At 41.4% G+C, this 18,688-nt stretch overlaps 1 protein-coding gene across 2 annotated transcripts in view; it reads right to left on the bottom strand.

Annotated features, from left to right (window-relative positions):
* akap11 (A kinase (PRKA) anchor protein 11) overlaps positions 1–18,243 on the bottom strand; it is a 65,751-nt gene extending 47,508 nt beyond the window's left edge. For both annotated transcript variants that reach the window (XM_084310226.1, XM_084310227.1), the window contains exon 1: positions 18,178–18,243. The gene's annotated coding sequence lies outside the window, so the exon portion shown is untranslated. The remainder of the gene's footprint in view (positions 1–18,177) is intronic.
* Between the last annotated feature and the right edge of the window lie 445 nt (positions 18,244–18,688).

Here is an 18,688-nt window from a genome sequence, read left to right as displayed (position 1 = left end):
GGCAACTTTTGTGGATGTGACGACTTCTCCTCCTCAGAAAGGAAAACAGACAAACATGTTTCCTCCATGTCGGAAGAAGCGGTTGCTATGTGCAAAACATGCTCTTGCTGCATAACGTGCCTTTTTATAATGGGATTTTGGAACCTATGGAACCCGTTCTAGTAATAATAACTTTATTTGTATAGTAATAACTTTATTTGTATAGCACCTTTCATACAGGGGATTGCAGTTCAAAGTGCTTTAAATCAGTAAAGTGACTGGATGGTCCTTAAACCTTTCACTGCCACACGACAGAAGGTTAACCCTTTACTATCACACAACCGACGGTCGCTGTCGGTTGTGTGATAGTAAAGGGTTAACCTTCTGTTGTGTGGCAGTGAAAGGGTTAACCGGCTGTCGTGTGGCAGTGAAAGGGTGTGAATTATCTCAGTGAAAGGGTTAACCGTTTTGGTAGTGCGGCGGTGAAAGGGTTAAGGTCCCCTGAGTTTGCTCAGAAGAGGGTAAATCTGCATTTTGTTATGAATGATGCCCCTCTAGCCCATGGAATGAACTCCAACAGTCCTTAAAGCTTGAGATTCTCCCCTCTGTTGCAGAGTTTAAAACCAACATTTGTCAGTCAAGTTGTCTGTGTTTTAATAGATTTGTTATCCTTGCCTCGTCTTGTTGTCGCTTTGTTATTATTTTATATGCCGTGTGATATTATGTGCTTTATTTTCATTTATGTATGTACACTCAACATGACTGTAAATGAGGGAAACCTCAGTTGCCTTTCGAGTTTAAATAAAGGTTTTGAAATGAAATAATGGGAGCAAAAAATACATGATGATGAGCAGCTAAATTACCCTAGAGGCATCAGTGAGATGCAGCTGATCATAAAGTAAAATGCCATAATGTCACTATGAAGAGAGAGAGAGACAGACCGAGAGAGACGGAGAGAGAAACGGGGAGAAAGACAGGGAGAGAGAGACCGAGTGTGTTATTGTCTTATTTGTTCATCATTTAAAGAAATATTCAATTTTCCCCAAAAAACAAAAAAACTCTGAATGAGTCATTCCCAGGTTCGCTGACTGCTGCCAATCAAACAGGTAATTTTGGAACTTGTTTAAAATATGTAAAAGCGAGGAATGGTCAACAGTGTCCTTTGGAGAGGTCCAGAAAGTGTCAAACGGGTGCACTTTCTAATCGTCCCTGTAGCTCCCGGACGGTCAGGCTGGGCGGAGTTAGCGCTTGAGTCGATTGGCTACAGGACAGGTACTGAAAAGGTCTTGCATGACCAAAACTATGAGAGGCCCTTGTTAATAGTCATAATTAGGGCTGTGCGATATGACAATATATAGCGTGGGATGACAGAAACGTTTCTATCGCCAATGTTGCAAGAAAGCAGCAGAACTGCTTTATGGTAGGGATGGTTAAAACTCACAATATGACTATTCTATACTAGTCACTGGGAACTTCTTTCTTTTCTGTTCTCCCAGCGGTTACGCCTCCTGGCCAGCGAGCGAGCTGTACCACCGGCATGACGTTCACTTAATAGGGTCCCCTCTTAATAAACTACAGTGTACTGTAGTTGCCGGTAAAAACAAGGGAACATTATATTTTTTTAGACAAAACGATTTGCATAAACTATCAGATTTTTTTATCATTGAACAAATATTTGAATATTCGAAAATCGATGCCCATCCCTGCTTTACAGCAGTATTTTAAGTCATTCTGACCCTATTTTACAGGGCTGTACAGTGCGATGAGGGCATAGCATATTGCCCCTAAATATAGCCTGTGCGAATAGAAAAAAATATTTCGGGGCACCCTTGCGAGTACTGATTTCAACCCTTTCATTCGCATTTCACTCCTAAATTAATCCATACAAATTGCTTTTTATGTGCTGTGGCACCGGGAAGGAAAACACACTCGCGTTACCCCACACATTTGGCCAGTTTTTGAAATGCGACATGCTTTCTGAAAATTATCTTGCGCGCACCCTGGCATCTTTCTACAATATAATAGGGGTGTAACAGTACACAAAAACCATGGTTCGGTACGTATCTCGGTTTTGAAGTCAAGGTTCGGTACTGTTTTCGGTACAGTGGGGGAAGGTTTGGCTTTCCATGTTCCACTCAGGGGTAATGTATTGTGCAGTAACTAATTGTACTTGTATGGCTGTCAACGAATATTCTATATTGAAATTAATAATCGAGTTTTGAATTCAATTCTGCACGCAAAAAAAGGTTCTGCACGTGCGTTCGTTAGTGGTTAACGACGTACCGCTGTATTCGTTCGGTACACAGCCGTACTGAACCTTAAGTCCAGTACTGAAACGGTTCGGTACGGATATGTGTACCTTTACACCCCTACAATCAGGGCACGAAACTAGAGCCCGCCAAGCGCCAATGGTGGGCAGATTTTACGTTTGGCGAGTGAGACTGAGAGGTCTGTCCGCCATGTGGCGGGCAATCAAATAGTCATGTGAAAACCGATCCAAAATCATGATCCAATCCTTAGCGGAGTTCTCACTTGCTGTCTCAGCACAGACATGCAGCGCAGTCACACTGCTCCTCCTACTGCTCCTCCTGCCCCTCCCGCACCCGTTTCTGTATGCTGCATGTAAACAGAGGCTATTGCCTCGGACAGTCACTGTTACAAAGGGTCAGATTAAACCGAATATATATATTTATTGCCTGAGATCCCATGTATAATATTTGTATATCGTTTGATATCCCTTGTATATTCTTTGTACATATACACGGAATATCCCTTTACCTGGTACAGGACAGACCATAATATTCGTTCTCCTATTGGAAGCGATCCCCTAGGCGCCAGTGACTTACCCCCTAGAGCTGACTTGAAAGCTACCGACATGACTTGTCTTAACATGCCCGCTTCTGCCCATGAATACGGCTACCGAAAGCAGAGCGGCACTATTTGTCCACCGTACATATAAATAGGGCGCAAGAAATGTAGAATTCCTCTTAGTCCTTTGTCCCGTTCAGTCTCGTGCAGTTCCAGTTATCCAAGCAACGTCTCCCCATTATGCAACGTGGGGTAGAGTAGGGCTCGTATTGCCTCAAATAGAGTCGTGTTATTCTACTACGTTTGTTTAACGTATCGTTCGCTATTCACTAGTAAACCTTCATTACGAGTCAAAGACCACGTGAAGTGGGTAATTGTGTGTCTACATAGAGCACTTATTGCCGCGTGCTAATAAGGATAGTAACGTCACGTTCAACCGTGGACCACCGCGCACCACGGAGGATATCTACACCGGACCAGCAGAGCCACTTTCCGGCAAGGATTATTATTCTTCATTCTTCACCAAGCTGCTGGAGCAGAGAACCGTCTACACCCACGGCTGTGGGATCTACATAGGCCGTGAGGACATCACTCGAGCCCGTCTCTGTCGGAGCAGAGACTCCACGGCTTCATCTGCGGCGCGCACCCTAGGATTACAGCTGCTGCTTTCCCCGCTGACACAGGGGTGATATCGCCTCCGTGGACCCTTGACTTTCATAGAGCATTGCCTCCCCCTGCTGGCTTACAACCGGTAGTACACCCCTTCCCAGAGTACAATAGAGAATTCCTAATATTCAGTATTGACTTGCCTACGCACATTCTTTGCCTTACAAGTGCATTCAAATGATAAATGTAATAATACATTTTGATGTAATAAATATTCTAAACGAGTATTTGTGTGGAAACCGTGTTATTGTGGATAAAGTTCTCATCATATACCTGTGTACGGTATTGGCCAGTAATGTACATAAGACGGTAGTAGTTTAATGATACTAATACTTGATTAATACAGTCAGGGAATTGTACCCCTCAGTTACAGTCACCGTGACATTAGTCTAGTCAGTGGGACCTCCGTGAGCTAACGTTAGCTACCGTTACAAAATGACCCTGTCAACTATTCACTTTTAGTTTAATACATGAGGCATTGTGTAACGTTATGCAGCCGGCTAGCTACTGATAGCTCCTGATATCAACAAATGCTCCAGCAATAGTCTAGTGCATAATACCTCCGTTGGCTAGGTAGCTCACGTTAGCTCACTAGTCACTACGAAATGTCCCAGTAAACTAAATAGTTCACTGAGGCGTTGTCTTAACGTTATCTAGCAGTAGCTACAGATAGCTCCTGATATCAATGTCTTATAACATGCGTATTCGAGCCCCTGGCTTCCATCGCATGAGGGCATGCTGAATATGGTCCAGCTGCAGCGCCGGAGAATCCTTGCATGCTGAATGTAGAGTAATGGGGACCAGCTTCAGCACTGGAGAATCGGACAGTGGAGCTGTTTGCAGATAGCAAGCATTTTGACTTGTTGCGTGGTGGCGATGTCTCGCAGATAATACAACTACAAGTATGATTATATAATATATATATTTTATTAAAAAAATAAAATAAATTTTTATTTGGCTGGTAAGAAATATGCTTGGCGGGTAGATTTCTCTCATCTACCCGCCACTGGCCGGTGAGTCAAAGTTAATTTCGTGCCCTGCCTACAATATAACCACCACTGCTGCTGACCTGCTGGCTGCAGCCAGGATTCTGTCTATCGCTACTTATTTATTTTTATTTATTTTGGACTCATTCATCTTTGCAAATCTGATGCGCTGTTACTACACACAGACACACCGGGAAGGAAGGGACGGTCCTGTCACTAACGTGGACAGTCAGGGGGGCTAGCCGCCAGGCACTGAGAAACCAGACTACCGCTAAACCCACTGGAAGTACATGTGGAAGCTATCGTGCTAGCTAGCAGGGGAGTAGCTTGCACTAGTGGTCTGCAAGGGCCTCGAAATAAAGCCCGAGCCCTGCCCGAGCCCGTGAACTTCAGGCCCTGCCCGAAAATAAGCCCGACTGTAAATAATATTTTAAGCCCTAGCCCGCGTGAAAACCAGAAAAAAAATTATTATTAAAATATAATTTTTTTTGTATTTGTTTTAAATATTCTAAACACTTTATATATTAACTTAATAAATAAACAAAAACGAAAATGTCCAATAGGTCTGCCCAAATAACGCATATCACGCTGAAAACTAAGAAGCATTTATGCCTCCCTCCCAGTGCTCGCTTATAGAGCAGCCTCGTAAAACGTATTGAAGGCTATAGAATCTTCTTTGACACACACACACGACACACAATAGCCTACTCAGTCACTATACAAACAGAAATCAGATTTCGAGCAGAGCAACATAATGAAAAGCACAACAAAACAGGTAGCGACCCAGCAAATAATAAACATCACTCACCACGACGTCAGCAACGCGTTGAACAACTTTAACAAAACTTCGCCAACCGGCTACATACATCCAAGTACAAATAAAACGTTCGCCAACTGGCTATATTCCAACACAACCAATAGAGTTGTCCCCGGCCTGAGTTCTCCCTGCGCGCTGCGGTAATTACATCCAAATGTTTCTCCGATGACAGCTTGGCGCAAAAGAGAAAACGAATCTTAAGGAAAACGAAGGTTATCCTATAACCCTAGTTATAAAAAAAAAACGCAATAAAAAAATTAAAAAAAATAAAAAACGGCGGTGCCCGGGCCCGGCCGAGCCCGAATTATTTATTAAAAAAAAAAGCCCTACCCAGCCCGAACCCGCCGGGCCGGGCCCCGTCAAGGTTGCAGTGCACTAGCTTGCACGCACCTTTGAAGCGGGTTGTCAGTCAGACCTACTAGCCAGAGGTGCCTGACGTTAGCCTGGTGCATGTGGGTCAATCAGGGAACACAGCAGAGAACAACACGTTTACCTCAAATCCTAGGAATATGTATGAATAAGGGATAGCGTTGTTTTAATAAAAACTTGTAATTTCGTGTTACCGAAGCAATGTGAAAGTGTTATCTTGAAATAGTAAGTGCAACATTAAGTTAGTTGTATGTATTGCACCTTGATTGGACCGGTTCTACAATGTAACGCTATTTTCAAAATGTGTTACTATTATTACAACATGCACATTGTAAACTGTGGGCGAGGGCAACGAGCGGGCAAATGTAACAGCAGACGGTGCTGAACATACACATACACGCGTGCACATATCGGATGGTAGCGAGTGATAGCTGTGAAGTTATATAACAGCACGTTTGGTGAGCAGCCAGATCATTGCTGTAGACTGGTGTGTTTTGCTTTAATAAACCACAGGAAAAGAGTGACATGTGTGGGCCTGAACTGCTTCTTTTAAATGCTTTATTTTCTCACCAGGCAGTTCTATTTTTCTCCTTACTAGTTGCCACCTGCGTTTGATTGATTGAACATTTTATTAACAGATTGCAGAATGGGTACAATACAGTACGGCTCAATACACACAATTTAGGGATGCCCCGATCGATCGGCCACCGATCGTTATCGGCCGATAATCAGTATAAATATGCTATCGGTGATAGTGATAATGCTTTATTTTCGCCGATCGTCAAAACCGATCTCACTCGCTCGTCTCGCTGAGTTCTGTCTCAGACACCGGGAGCTGTGCGGCGTCTGCTCCTCCCTCCAGCCCCTCCCGCGCGCATGTAAACACAGGTCTAGTAGTCTAGTCTAGTGGGACGGGAGCCGGGAGGACGGCGTCTCCCTTAGCTAACGTTAGCTACCGTTACAAAATGACCCAGTCAACCATTCACTTCCAGTCCAATACATGATGAGGCATTGTCTAACCGAACGGTATCTAGCCGGCCAGCTACCGATAGCTCCTGACATCAACAAACGCTCCAGCAAACTCTAGTAGAGACGTGTATGATACCTCAGCTAGCTCATGTTAGCTGACGCCAGCTCACTGTTCAAAACGAAATGTCCCACTGAACTAAATAGTTCACAGAGGCGCTGTATCAACGTTATATAGCCGGCCAGCAGTAGCCACAGATAGCTCCTGATATCAATGTTTTATAACACTCATTCGATGCGTATTCGAGCTGAGGGCATGTTGTTGAATATGATCAATAGGGTCCAGCTGCACCTCCGGAGAATCCTGGCCGTAGCTGCAGGCTACTGAGTATAGGGTCTAGCTGCAGCTCCGGAGAATCCTGGCCGTAGCTGGAGGCTACTAGAGTACACACAGACAGTGGAGCTTGTTGCGTGGTGGCGATGTCTCACAGATAATACAAGTACAAGTCTAATTATATAATATATATATTTTATTTTAAATATATATATATATATTTATATAAAATAATTTTTATTTTTATTTTTTTTCAAAAACGATCGGTATCGGATCGGTATCGGTCGATATGGCTCACGACGATCGGTGATCGGTATCGGTGGCAAAAAACGTGATCGGGGCATCCCTAACACAATTGTTAAGGGGATGCAGACCAGAAAAAGACTTTCCTCTTGTTTACATCAGGGTCCCCCATTTTCAATTCATCATAGTTTACCACAAGAGAGCGTTGTTTGAGTTTTTTTGCTAATCCATTCCAGTTATTGCCATCAACAGCAGAGCAGCAGATACTGACTATGAACACTGAAGAAATGTTTGCAGCCGTGGTAATACTTCAGTTGGTTCATTATAAAAGATACAAACCTGAAAACAAAAGCACTTAAATGTTAAATAAAAGGACCACAGTAATGAGGCAGGAACATATTTTTTTGCACTATGGTAAAATTGTTATTTAAAAAGGTGCCCCTAAAAAAGGATTCTGTGCCCCTAAATGTTTCATTTAGGGGCACCTGTGCCCCTAGTGAAAAAGCTTAGCGTACAGCCCTGCTTTATGGCAGTATTTTACATCATTCAGACCCTACTGTACTTCATGGCAGTATTTTACGTCATTCAGACCCTCCTTACGGCAGTATTTTATGTCATTCAGACCCTCCTTACAGCAGTATTTTACGTGATTCAGACCCTACTTTATGGCAGTATTTTACATCATTCAGACCCTGCTTTACGTTCTCCACACGTGGGCTTGAATAACAAACAAACAAACAAACATGGAGGAGCGTGACACAGAAGGAAACTCCCTGCAACACCAAGATAAGATGAGAAACTCGTACTGTACCTAAAGGGGGGGGAACTTCTGTTTGATCGTGGTTTGTATAGAAGAAACCCGACACAGACCAGAAAACTCTACCTCGCAAAGTATGCTGCAGACCAGATCCCACATCAAAGTCCAACACAGCAAACCTCTTCTACCACCTAACGCTACAGAAGAACCATGAGAGCCAGGAGCCACATGGAAGGCAAGTGTTGAAAGCCCTGTTCAATGTAGGGCTGTACACTGCGACGATCTTGTCGCAAATTGCCCCTTAATTTGGCCGTTGCGAGTTGGAAATATTATTTGGGAGCAACGTTGCGAGTTGTGATTTCAACCCTTCATTCGCATTTCACTCCTAAATTAATCCATACAAATTGGATACATTTATTAAAAAAGAAAAAAAAACACACATTAGCCTACAACCAAGGCTGTACAGTGCGACACAATGTCGTGGTGCTATGAAAGAATCTGTCGGCAATGAATGAACTTACTGCGATCACCGATAGCCTGAGTGAAAAAAATGATTTGCGTGTGGAGTGAATCTGGGTCACGCTTAGTGATGCACGATATATCGGCCGTTTTTTTACACATCGGTATCGGTCCGATGTGTATAAATAAACTTTTTACATGTTTTGGCCTTAAATAGTTTCAAAATATCAGTCATTTCTGAAAATAAGTTACAAAAGTAAAAAAAATTATGCGTTTTGGAAAATAGCTCTTTATTTGATCATCATAAAAAAGTGTTTTCTATACAGAGATATCGACATCGGTAAATATCGGTATCGGCCAGAACAGCAATATTAATATCGGTTATCGGTATCGGCCACAATTTTCACATCGGTGCATCACTAGTCAGGCTATATACTTGGTACTTGTAGTCTATCGTGCGATTAAAGACCATGTCCCTATCTGCGTAGTCTATACATCCAACACCAAATCCCATAATTCCTAGCAAAACGAAACTGAATGTGGCCTCTCTTCCTTTCAATATGGGCTATTGCATCGCCAAAGAAGCACCTCCTTTCAATACATTTAAGACGCAAATTTTGCTCTGCAAGAACAACTGAGTGGATATCAGTCCATCTTATGACAACCACGTCCGATGTGGAGAGATGATAAGATGATGATGATTGACGTGATGATGTGATGATTGATTGACGGGGACACGGACACTTTTAACGTTCACTTCAGCCATGCATTAGGTGAGTACTAGTAGCCCACTATTAGGACGTGAAATACTGTCTACTTAAATTTATAAAATATCAACCTATCTATCTATCTAATAATGAGACAATATGCAAATAAGATAATACTAATAATTGTCACGGTTCCCGTATATGAAATGAAAGTGGCTTGCAACTTTACTGCTGGTAAAATCACTGTTTATTTCTCGTTTAGCATAGTATTACGTTCCACTTCTATAAACAATCAAAGTCCTACCGTAAGAGCCTCATACGGGTCAATTAAACCTTTTTGATTAGTCTTTCCTTCGAGCTAAGTTGGACTGAACATTTCACTGTCAAAAGCGCAAATGTAAATAAGGTTGCGTCGCAACACGGTTTTCAAAATAAAGGTCACATATATAAATACCTCTCAATTCTTATTAAAAAAAAGTCCCGGATATACATAAACATTAATTGGCATAGATCTCTATAAACGGCCCAACACATTGATCACTTTAGGCACACACTGAAACCAGTAACATCACAAATATGAAGCAGGTAATTACCCATACAAATAATAAACCTTTCATGGGGTTATTTACAATAATAATTCATTTGATTTCTAAAGCACTTTTCATTGTGAAACAAATGTATGCAGAGTTTCTTGTCCTCCTGATTAATGCAATGGTGTGTGTGTGTGTGTGTTGTGGTGATCTCATTCAAGGAGCACTACACAAGCGCGCGCACACACACACACAGTTTGTTGTTTTTGTTCTATTAGTGATTTACACACTTTCTCAGTTGGTTCATTATAAATGATACAAACCTGAAAACAAACGCACTTAAATGTTAAATAAAAGGACCACAGTAATGAGGCAGGAGGAACATATTTTTTTAATAATGGTAAAATTGTTATTTAAAAATGTGCCCCTAAAAAATATGTTTTGCCCCTAAATTTCTCATTTAGGGGCAAGTGTGCCCCTAGTGAAAAAGCTTAGCGTACAGCCCTGCAATGCCACTTCCAAATAAAAGAGAAAAGAAAGTGCATTTCATCTGTATTATCAGACGATGTCTTTAGTGTTCACCCTCAAAATGGACTGCATTTATAGAACAGCTTTCATCCAAAGCGCTTTATAACTTATGCCTCACGTTCACCCATTAAGTCACACATTCACAAACCGACTGTTGAGGGCGACCATGCGAGGTGCCGACCTGCTCATCGGGAGCAGTTAGGGGTTAAGTGTCTTGCTCAAGGACACTTCGACACTTGTTTTTATTTTGAGCGCATAATGATGAATAGATGAGAACTAGAACTAGGTAAAGAAAGAAGAGGTCAAATGGACATCAGAAAATGTGGTTTTGATTGATTGAACATTTTATTAACAGATTGCAGAATGGGTACAATACAGTACAGCTCAATACACACAATGGTCATTTTGTAAAAACGAGTTCTCATTGAATTTACAGAAAATTTACTACATTGTGATATAAATCGTTATCGAGACATGAAATTACAAATTACCCATATCGCACCCATTGTGTCCATATCGCACAGCCCTAGTCATAATTGCAAGATTTGGAGCGGACAGATAAATGCATACCGGACTGATTGCATGATCTCCTCCAAGCTTCCGTCTGGTGGAGATAACAGCAACAGAGATTACAAACCGGTTCCTGTAGCGATTTACGCTTTGGTTCAGGCAGCCTCTGCAATTAGGGTGGAAGAAGAATCCATTTCAAAACGGTCCAGATCTTAATCACGGTGGGTTATGTCTAGGGATGGGAATCGAAAACCGGTTCCCGTTGGGAACCGGTTCCTAATTGGCCGATGCCTGGAACCGTGTGGCTCCCGTGACTTTCGATTCCATTATCGCTGCCAGGTTTTTCCTACAGTTGCGCAATAACGTTAGCATGTAGCCATGGCAGACTCTATTTGATTCCTTAAGGGCTCGAAATTGCCTGGGTTTTGGTAATATGCTCCCGAAATGCTCCCGCTGTTTGGCTACTTCTATGTGCAGTGAAAACTACTTGAATGCTTTAGAACCTAGTCATTGATTTAGTTCAGGGTGAGGTAAAATTAGCCGCGGAGCTAACGCTATCTAACGTGAGCTAACGCTATTTAATCAAGCTCACAAAGAGAGATAAACAGCTGACAGCGGATAGTACAGGTACAAATACAATAAAACAGCAGGAGGGGGCTGTTGTGTAAACCTTGTACTCTTTAGTTCACATATAATGAGACGGAGTGTTTGTTTACAAGTCTGTACACTGTAAGCCAGGAAGACCGTGGTGGTGCAACATACAAATGTGTCCGTGTAGCAACACAAGCCAATACCTTATAGGACAGGGGCCCGGGGAGGGAGCTCTGTGTGTGTGTGTGTGTGTGTGAGACAGAAGTCAGAGGAATAACGACCTGTTATTCAATAGATTAAATTAGTTTAAGAATAAAAAAATAAATACATTTTAAGAGAATCTCAAATACATTATTTTATTTAAGTGTAGGCTATAGTTAATGTTTTATTTTTTACAGTTTTTGTATTTTTCTGACATGGGGGCTCAACAATAAATGACAATCAGAAATGTCAAGTTGCATGTTGTTATTCTAACCAGCTTAGACCCCTACGCTCTGCATCTTCTGGCCGCCTCAGACCTACTCCTATCCAAGCTCTGGGAGGGTCATCAAAGAGAAGTCGCCTATTCTCAGTCCTTGCCCCACAATGGTGGAATGAACTACCCACCCCAGTTAGGACAGCCGAATCACGTCCAATCTTTCGCCGTCGACTAAAGACGCACTTCTTCAACCATTATCTGAATAAAAGAAAATATATCTAACCCTAACTAACCGTACTGTCATGCACTTGTCCTAATAAACTAACCTACACTGTAGCACTCAACACTTTGATGAACATTGTTGCTCAGCTGATAGAGTTGTGCCCTTCCTGGTGGCTTGTCGTACAGAACTTGTAAGTCGCTTTGGATAAAAGCGTCAGCTAAATGACTAAATGTAAATGTAAATGTAGTTCTGTTGCATTTCCAATTTATTTATGTAAATAATAAATTGATCAGGTATCGATAAGGGTATCGAATCGATAAGCAGAATCGATAATGGAATCGTATCGATAAAATCCTATCAATTCCCATCCCTAGTTATGTCTCATTAGAATGGTTCGGTTAGGTCATTCATATTTGGTTGTGGGTTCTGAATTTGAAATAGTGTGTGAGCATTGCCATTTAGGCTCCTTTATCCTAGACATGGTATAGGCTACTGTTGTATGTATGACATTTGTAGTAGATTGCAGGGTTCGAAATTAACGGGGGCTTGGGGCATAATGCCCTTGAAAATGGACAAAATGCCCTCGAAAATCAGTTAAGGGGGGCACTTAATGCCCCCGACAGTTTACTAATTATATATATTTATCCGGTAATGGAGCGTCTGTGTATCGTACGGTTCAGATGACGCGCAAATAAAAAAATTCATTTGGCGGAGCCGGTGTTCTGCACTGGCTGCAGGCAGCAGCAGCAGCACTGCAGCCATCCAGGTGCTAGTCAGTTTGTGTAAAAATGGCACGCACAATATAAATCAATCTTCATTACGACTTTAAAAACATAGCCATTAACATTACATAGGCCTACACACATCTTGCCATAGCGTTAGCAGTTTGTACAATGTTTGTAGCTGTTAGCTAGCTAGCCCTTCACAACAACAGCTAACACCGTAGCTACTAGCTACTGTAGCAGAGGAGGAAATGGGAGTCTGAGAGGCGGGGTGTTTAAAGACAATGATAGGCGTTTATTTAACATCCAAGAAGGCTAACATACAACTGTGTTTTACTAACTCCAACCGGGACTATTATCGCTTTCGCGCTGCTTGTTGATGTTATGAACTGCTCCTAACGTGACCGGAGCTGAAGGTGCCACACGCTAAAATGTCCGTGGGGACCCAGCGCCAACCCATAGATAGTTCCAACTCACCGAATTACATAATCCACCACAGTTGCACTCAATATTTAAATAATGTTAGTCTAAATAAATGTAGACAGAAACATAATAATTTCAAGCAGAAAACGAATCTTTCCATTAAGAACTGACAATCAGGGAATTTAAACATGGTTGACATTGTTTTTGTGTGTTTATATTAATTAAAGAAAGGAAAGTCTAGTGCTGGCTGAGCATATTGTTTGTTTGCACTAAGTTAATACTTTGACAAATGTAGCCTATATTTTTCAGTCAGTTCGGTCTTTGTGTGCCAAACATTATTTAAGGCTGTAAACACTGTAAACCTTTTATTTTATTTTTAATAAATGAGAAGCATGTTTAGATTTGAGTGTTAAATTTTTTTTTAATAAAAATTAACGTATATCGAACTGAAAACCGTGACCCCAAAATCGTGATACGAACCAAACGTCCATTTTGTGAACCATCCCACCCCTACCGTTTATCATAAAAATTCAGTGCCCCCGAAATACAAAAAAAAGCCCCCGAAAATCAATTAAGGGGGGCAAAAAAAGCCCTTGAAAAAAAATGTTAATTTCTAACCCTGGTAGATTGATATAATTAAATGCCATGAATAATTAAATGCCATCAATATTTAAATGCCATCAAAGTAAAGAATAAATAGCCCAGAACGCTCAGGGCTAGATCCACAAAGAATGGATTGCACAGAGCAAGTTGCACCCTTACTTACTGTACAATTCATTATGAATTGAAAATGGGGGACCCTGATGTAAACAAGACGAAAGTTTTTCTCTGGTCTTAACAATTGTGTGTATTGAGCCGTACTGTATTGTACCCATTCTGCAATCCGTTAATAAAACTTTCAATCAATCAATCTGCACGGTGATGGATTGAATGAAAATTGTAACAGATTGCAGAATGGGTACAATACAGTACAGCTCAATACACACAATTCTTAAGGGGATGCAGACCAGAGAAAGACTTTCGTCTTGTTTACATCAGGGTCCCCCATTTTCAATTCATAATGAATTGTAAGTAAGGGTGCAACTTGCTCCGTGCAATCCATTCTTTGTGGATCTAGCCCTCAGTGTTTCATATGGAATGGTACACATTGTAAATCTGAATCATGGAATTGCATGGTCAGTCACCACCGCCGTCGTCGGTGTGTGAATGTGTGAGTGAATGGGTAAAAATATCAGAGGAACTAAATTGTAAAGCGCTTTGGATAAAAGCACTATATAAATGCAGTCCATTTACCATTTATAGCCTGATAATCCATTAAGTTGGTTAACGTTAACAGGATTCTGAAAGCTAGCAATATCCAACAGGGAACAACAATAATGACGATTTATGTGGACGTCTAACAATGTTAGTAATATAATGTTGCTGCACTTGTGCGTGTCCGTGTGTGTGTGTTCGTCTGTGCTTCGATCCATCAAGCCAAGATAGAGATAATGTTGGCGGATCTGAATCTCTGCTCTTATGACACATTTTGACACTTTACTGGTAGGTCATAACAGCAGGCTGTGCAATGCCATTAAACTCCCGCAGTAAGCAAAAGTTTACCTATGTTGTTCTTTTACGCAGAGAGAGCAAGAGAGAAAGAGAGCGAGAGTGAGAGTGGGAGAGAAAGAGAGCGAGAGGGGAAAGAGAGGGAGAGAGCGAGCGGAGATTGGAGAAAGAGAGGGCGAGAAAGTGTGTGCGAGAGAGAGCGTGCCCAGTGATGGAGATGGTCTTGCACAAGCAACGTTATTATGTTTATTGTGTTTAATTTAGATTAGCCATGTAGCTTGTAATTGAGTCGGTCAGCAAACACAGCTGGCTCCAACACTATTTAGAAATGTAGACAACAAGCATGCAGTCTAACTAACTTGGGAGTTGGGACTGGCCCAAACTATTTGGATATTTCAACATTTCGGAAGGCATCAGTTATACTCTCGTCTTCTTTCTTCATTAGGCCTAATTCATTGCCTAATGCATTAGTCTTTAATAGTGTTGTCAAAAATATCGAAGTATCGATACATATCGATACTGAATATTTAAAACGGCTTCGATACTCATTTCCCGAAGTACCGATACTTTCTGCAGTATCGGTACCAGCTGGCTTGCTCCCGCAAGTTGTTGACAGACAGCCCTGTCTTCAGTTTGTAAACAACGCTATTATTAGCTAACGTTAGCTGTCGTTCCTCCATTAGCTTAATGCTAGCTAGCTGGCCACCTATTACTTCATGGAAACGGAGTAACGTCAAGCCGAGCCCACTACACCAGTACACGCATGAACTCGACACAACTACCCCGTTTCCAACGTTAGGTCTAGCGGAGCCGGAGCCCATCCTACACCAGTACACACATGAACTCGACACAACTACCCCGTTTCCAACGTTAGGTCTAGCGGAGCCGGAGCCCATCCTACACCAGTACACACATGAACTCGACACAACTACCCCGTTTCCAACGTTAGGTCTAGCGGAGCCGGAGCCCATCCTACACCAGTACACACATGAAACCGACACAACGTTACCCCGCCTCCATGAAGTGTCCAATTAGCAGCAATGTTGTTGAAAATGTAACGTTAATAAATGCTCTCTCTCTCTCTCAAGTACCCTTGTTTTCGGGTCATAACTAGAAAGGTGCGCTCAGTAGACCTAAAATCTCCAGCAGCCACTCTCTCTTTCTCTCTCTCTCTCTCTCTCTCTCTGATCTAAAGATAAACAAAGGGTTTTAAAAGTGTATTTATCTTCTCGTATAGTACCAGAGAGAAGCTGAGGAGAATCAACCAGCAACAAAAGCAAAATTTGTTAAAAAAAATATATATATATTATTATAATAAAAAAAATATTATTATAATTTTTTTTTTTGGTATTTAAAGTATCGAAAGTATCGATACTTTTCAAGGTATCGTATCGAAGTCGAAATTCCAGTATTGTGACAACACTAGTCTTTAATCAGCTCATTTAAATCTTTCTTATCTTTGAGTATGAGAATATGATCATAGATGAATATCTGAGTGGTGAAAAAAGTCATTTTGCCTGGTACCACCAGGCCTGAAGAGAATTCTAGGGGAAACACTGAAGCCAGTTTACCGTGTTTGCCCAAACAGATCGTAAATCCAGCCAACAGACTTTTGGGGGTATTCAGTTTAAGCGGCAGACAGCACAACATGCTGTCAGAACAAGCAGAATTTGTGTAGTCTATAAGTGCTTGGCTGGTCGGGAGCAGACGTGGGTCAGTCTTTGAGGCATGTCAGCGTGACTGTGGGTGGGTGGGCGGACAGGCGGGTAAACACAGAGTTAAGACTGGAAAAAGACAAAACAACCCAGAAGAGGGCAGAGACTATGGATTACTATACGATCAGATGTAGGTCACAACTCACAAGTGATGCAGCGAGTACATTCATTCAACCATTTTTTTTTGTCTCGAAAAATCACTAAGAAGAGTTCAACTCTCATTTCAAATTATGTGGAGAACACAATAAATACAAAAAAACAACAAGAAAGTAAATGGATAAAAACAACTGCAGACTGAGGTGAAATAGTTGGTCGTTAAGGATTAAACTGTCTAAAGGATACTAAAGTATTGACTTTTAAGGTGCATTGTAAGACGTTCCATGTGTCGGGGGCAGAGATTTCCCAAGTTTGTTGTAAACTCTAGGTGTTTGAAGTGTGAAGCCAAACATAGGAGCGAGTATGATAAGGTCCAGACTGAGGTCCAGTCCAATAATGAAGTCATATAAGGGGGGAGATCTCCAACAATGGCTTCAAAGTACTGTAGATAAATAAAAACCTGTGATAAATCTGTGATCTGAGAGATACACAGAACCCGAGGGCTTTGGATTTTCAAGTTGAACTTTATAGATGGCTGGACGAAAAAGCATGTCAGTTACCCTGTTAGAATAGCACAACAGTAAGATAAAAAGGCAGACAGGTTATTGCGGAGGGCAGTAATACGCCTCGATGCGTCTACTCTGCCGGAAATTCAAATAAGAAGAAGAAGAAGAAGAAGGTTGGCTTGACCAGTTCAGGCTTGGCTTGGGTTGGGTCGCAGTCTTGCAGGTTGAGGTCCAAAAATCAAGATGAAGAATGTTACGGTGGATCAGGGTTAACTGTTTACTTAACGTGGCCTTTTTTCTGACCACTGCTGCACAAAACTGAGACTAGGGGTTAAGCATCACTGCACCCGATGGCGAGGAAGTAATTATTAAATCCCAGGGCCTATAATCTACATTATGCATCTTAAAACCACAGAGCCTGTGCTTTAGTCTAGCAATGTTTACCCAACAATAGCTGAAAATAGTGATATATTGTATACGCTACCGTCTGGTGGTGATCGTTTTGGCACTGGCTAACGCTAAGTTCAATAATAAATTGTATTATATTACTATGTCAGACGTGAATACCAGAGTCGAAGCAGGCCATCGCTGCATCCATAACGTCAGTAGTTTATCGTTAGCCAACGAAGGAAGAAGGAAACCATAAACTAGCTTTATTGTTTGCATTTTGTACTTTAGGTTGTACTTTAGTTTGTATATTTTGCAAAATGTGTATAGTTAGTGTTTGGCCTTTATTCTCTGAAGCACAATCTTAGGGGGCTCATACAGAACCAAGCCGTTCACTGTAATGTTTGATTGATTGATTGAACATTTTATTAACGGATTGCAGAATGGGTACAATACAGTACGGCTCAATACACACAATTGTTAAGGGGATGCAGACCAGAGAAAGACTTTCGTCTTGTTTACATCAGGGTCCCCCGTTTTCAATTCATCATAACATATATGACATACACGACATACAGATAGACAGTACTGTTACATCTATACATTTATGACTACCAGATTTACAAATACAGTACTAACGTTATATTATATGTGCCAAATAAAGAGGTAAACACCACGCTAGTGTCTTTCTTGTTGGCTGTCAGTCGAATAGCAGCAGCAACAAGGCCTCATCTCAACAACAGCTAACGTTAGCAGCTAGCTTAGCTAACGCGTTGGTGTGTATCTAACAGACACGAGACAGATTCGCCGTGAAATATAAAATAAAGAACAATTACCTATCCGGCATTCAAGCAATCATACGTGCCTTAATCAAATGATATGATCTCACCGTTGAGTCAGTGTCGGATGCTACAGAGCTGACGATATCCCACAGTAGCGATGATGATGATGTGCGATTCCTGGAAGATTGGTTCGTTTGAATTGTGCTTTTCAGTGAAGTAACTGAAGAAATCTGTAATGATTCGTTCAACGATTGATACAACTATTCAAGTTTCAGTTCCATGTTTTGTTTTGTCACATATTACGGTGCATGTATATTACAGTGAAATGCTTGGTTCTGTATGAGCCCCCTGGGACTGTGCGTCATACAGTAAAAAGAATAAAGGCCAAACACTATCGGCTACAAAATATACAATATACAAACTAAAGTACAACCTACAAGTACAAAGTGAAGTACAAAATTCAAACAATGAAGTACAAATGTAAGCTTTTTGAAATGCAAAAATGTGGTATGGATGTAGTGCAAATATTTTTGTAATGAATAGATAAAATATGGTGGTGTTGAAAGTGTTTAATTAAAGTGTCTAACGTGAATGTTATGGTGAGTGTTTAAAGTGAGT

The sequence above is a fragment of the Notolepis coatsorum genome (assembly GCF_963971535.1).
Source record: "Notolepis coatsorum genome assembly, chromosome: 3".
In the NCBI taxonomy this organism is placed as follows: Eukaryota; Metazoa; Chordata; class Actinopteri; order Aulopiformes; family Paralepididae; genus Notolepis; species Notolepis coatsorum.
The sequence above is the reverse complement of the archived record's forward strand: the minus strand, read 5'-3'. Positions and strand labels throughout refer to the sequence as shown.